Here is a 4,608-nt window from a genome sequence, read left to right on the forward strand (position 1 = left end):
AGTAAAACACAAGTAAACATCTTTCTGGTATTCTTTGCTTTGCACCAAGATCCATCTGACATCAGCAATGATATCCCTTATTCCATGTTCTCTGAAAAGGAAACAAGGGAAACAATACCATTTACAAAAGCTACTAAAAAGATAAAACATCCAGGAATAAATCTTAACAGAGACACAAAAGACCTATACAAAGAAAACTATAAAACACTACTACAGGAGACAACAAGGGATCTACATAAATGGAATAACCTGCCTTGTTCATGGATAAGTAGATTGAATATTGCAAAAATATCAATACTACCTAAAGCAATCTACACATTTAATGCAATCCCGATCCAGATACCAACAAAGATCTTTAAGGACATGGAAGAACCAATTATTAACTTCATATGGAAAGGAAAGAGACCTTAGATAAGCAGAACACTACTGAAGAAAAACAAAGTGGCAGGTCTCATACTCCCTGATCTTAAAACCTACTGTACAGTCACAGTTGTCAAAACAGCATGGTATTGGTACAATGATAGACAGATAGACCAATGGTACAGAATTGAAAACCCAGAAATTGACCCATCCGTCTGTGGACATCTGATCTCTGATAAAGGTCCAAAATCCATGAAATGGGGAAGAGATAGCCTCTTTAACAAATGATGCTGGCAAAATTAGATATCCATTTGCAGAAAAACGAAAGCAGACCCATACCTCACCCCATACATGAAAACAAACTCAAGTTGGATCAAAGACTTAAAAGTAAAACCCAAAACTATAAAATAAAAAGATAAAATAGGGGCAAATCTAGGAGCTCTAATTTACTATATAAATAGACTATTAAACATAACCCAAAATGCACACGAGGTAGAAGAGAAGATAGATGACTGGGACCTTCTAAAAATTAAATTCTTAAGCTCAGTGAAAGACTTCATCAAAAGGGTAAAAAGAGAACTTACAGATGAGGAGAAAATATTTGCCTATGACATATCTGACAAAGGACTTATCTCCAAAATCTATAGAAAACTTGAACTCCTCAACACCAAAAAGACAAACAATCCAATTCAAAAATGGTCAAGAGACAAAAACAGACACTTCACTAAAGAAGATATGCTGGTGGCTAACAAACACATGAGGAATTGCTCAAGATCTTGAGTCATTAGAGAGATGCAAATCAAAACAAAGATGATATATCATCTCACCCCAGCAATAATAGCAAAGTTCATCAGAACAGAAAATAACTAATGCTGGAGAGGTTACAGAGAGATTGGAACATTTAAACATTGCTGGTGGAATTGTAAAATGGTACAACCATTGGGGCAAACAGTATGGCGTTTCCTTAAATATCTGAAAATAGAAATATCATTTGACCCAGCAATTCCATTACTAGGAATATATCATAAAGAGATGAGGGGCAGGACACAAACAGACATATGCACACCCATGTTCATCACAGCACAATTCACTATAGCAAAGAGATGGAAACAACCTAAATGCCCATTAACAGATGAATGGATAACCAAATTATGGTACATGCACACAATGGAATATTATGCTACATTAAAGAACAATGAAAGATATGCAAATCATCTCACAATGTGGGTAATCCTGGAGGACATTATGCTGAGTGAAATAAGTCAGTCACAGAAGGACAAATATTGTATGAGCCCATTACTGTAAAAAGAAAAGGAAGGGAGCTCACCTTGTAGATTAGCTGGGTGGGGAGGGAATAGGAGGGAATAATTTCAAGCTACTTGGAGGCCACATGCTGAGGTGGGTAAGGGGAGAGATGGTATAGAAAGAGTCTGTGACCACCATGATAACATTAGGGAAAGAGAGGACACCGAATTGTGCACATAAGAGATAGACGACAGATGCTAATACCAACCAATGTGTCCACAATACTGCATTGCTGTTAACACCAAATACCAGGCTACAGATAAACATAAACATCTGAGAAGATCAAATGGGGGTCAGTGAACAGAATTATACTCTAGACCAAGGATAGATCCAGCTGAGGCTAATCTTGCACAGATACCAGTGATACAAAATACCTGCAATCCTTACTCAACAACAGAAGACAGACATAGAGCAATCCCTCACAGACAGTCAGACACTGTGGAGAGGGATCCAATGGATCTACTGACTCAGGACCATAGTATTGGGGGACACCAGACTCATTTGGCACAAGAAAATACATAAAAATCTTGTTGCACAACCTACATTGGTGAGTACCAACTGGGGTCTTAAAAACTTTCAAGTGGCCATCTAAGATGCAGCTAATGTTCTCCTATCATCGGAAATGAAGAAGATTGCAGAAAACCAAGGGCATGTGGAGGCAATCAGCCCTAGGACATGATGGACCTTGATACCAGAAGAACTAGATGGTGTCCAGCTACCAACGCCAACCACTGGGGAAAGGATCAAAGCTGGTGATCCTGGATAGAGTGGGAGTAAAAATGTGGAACAAAATTCAAAACACAATAATGACCAGAATTATTGGTCGGATGGAGTCTGGTGGGACCCTCAAGACTGTGGCCCTGGGATCCACTTCGGGCCTGGAATAAAACTCACTCCCAGGGGCTGGCTCTCAGTCTTGAAGTAGATTGTAAACAAGACATACACGCAGACCACTCAACCCAGGGTGATGCACCCACATACTCTATGGAGATGCCCTTGGGGCAATCGACCACTGGGAACCAGAGAGGCAACATTCTCATGGGTGAAATTCAGGACACACAGGAGTGTATAACTATGAGGGGCATGAGGAGGAGGGGTTCTAGAAGGGAGGGGAGGAGAGTGGGTTAGGGTTGGAGATGGTAACTGGGGAGTGAAACCGAATGTGCATGAAATGTTGAATATAAAATAAACTGCTCTATAAACTTGCACCTAAAGCACAATTTAAAAAAAAAAAAAAGAAAGAAAGAAAGCTTCCTTTCTTTTTGGCACAGCTAAGTGGTCCAGCCTCACACTGTACCTTCCAGCCCACACATGGAATCAACCATTCTCCAAGAGAACCAGAGCTTCTAGGCATAAGAGGGCTTTACAGAACGACCTTACTCCTGGGCCATATTAGTGAATGGGTCTAAAAATGGTGTTTTCCCCCATGGAATGGCATGGAGTCATATTAATCTTTCCAATTCCATTTTAATAGTGTAGTTTTCCTATATAAATTCTTGATTCTGTAATTATAACTACTTTTTCTTATACTAACAATAATGACTTCCAGGGAAATAATTAATCATTTGCTCTACCATCAATACAAGAAAATAGCTGTGAAACAGTAACTTAAACCTTACTTAAACAAAAAAGAAAAGACCAAATAAATTTTAAATGTTTAGGCAGCTCGTTTTGATTTCAGATTGCATTCCACTAAGTATTTGCAGTCAAATAATTCTGCTCTAGATTCTGTCATAATCCTTCAATTATGTGGCCATGTAAATACTTGCTTGATGGACAGTTAGGTTCAATTGTTTGAGTTCACCTTCAATTTGAGAGTATTGGCATTCTAATGGTCACACTTAAAAGCTCTATAAAGTGAAAGCTTTGTGGAGATTATTGGAACAAGAGAGAAGAGAAAGTCCTTTCTGCCAGTTCAGTTTTTGATAATGGGAAACTCATTTTAGTCTCCAAAATTGTACAACAGTTTTACTTCATCTCAAATTGTTTCAAAACAAAACAAAACTCTGCCATCGAGTTGGTTCCAACCCATAGGGACCCCTCCTCGGGTTTCCAAGGCAGTATCACTATGGAAGTAGATTGTCCAATCTTCCTTCCAAGGAATGGCTGTGAGAGATCATCTGTATAAATCCAAGACACATAGAGTCAGTCCTCATTGTTCACGGATTCTGTTTGCTAATTTGACTACTCACTATAACGTATTTATAAATCCAAAATTAATACTTGCAGCACTTTCACAGTCATTCATGGGCATGTGCAAGTACAGAGCAGTTAAAAAATTGAGTCAATTGTAACCCACATTCCCAGATAAGGTCAAACAATGCTAGTTTATTATTCTCTAATTCGTTATTCACAAGACTTTATAGAGTATAACTGCTATGAATAACAAGAATCAAATGTGTATGCTGTGTGGATGTTTATCTACACATATATTAGAACACATATTTCAACAAATTCAATTACTTTTTGTTAACACTACCAAATCATTTCTTGTTCTTAGAGCTTGAAAATTTATTTTGTTTCCTTTTCTGAATGATAAGCTGTTGTGTTTTTTTTGTTTTGTTTTAGGATACATAACAATTTAATGTGTAATTAAATATATGACAATTTAATATATCATTAAGTTGTCTTACCAATTTAATAAATTATACAATCACTTATTATAATAAAATATTCAAAATATAAAAGCAAATAAATTTGCAGAAGTGGTCTTAATGAGAAATAATTGTAATTAAAAAGTTCCCACCACAGTGAAAGCCAAAATGTTTTTTAAAAAAAAAATAAAATCATGTGCTAAATTATATCAGTGGGGAAAAAAAGGGGGGTGGAGTAGAACAGGTACCTACAAGGCCCTGGTTCCTCAACAAAAAAAAAAAAACAGAAAAAAAACGAGATACCATTTCAATCCCACCAGGAGGGCTAAAAAAAAAAAAAAAAAAAAAA

The sequence above is a fragment of the Orycteropus afer genome, unplaced genomic scaffold (assembly GCF_000298275.1).
Source record: "Orycteropus afer afer isolate SDZICR_OR568_19922 unplaced genomic scaffold, OryAfe1.0 scaffold00475, whole genome shotgun sequence".
Taxonomy (NCBI): Eukaryota; Metazoa; Chordata; class Mammalia; order Tubulidentata; family Orycteropodidae; genus Orycteropus; species Orycteropus afer.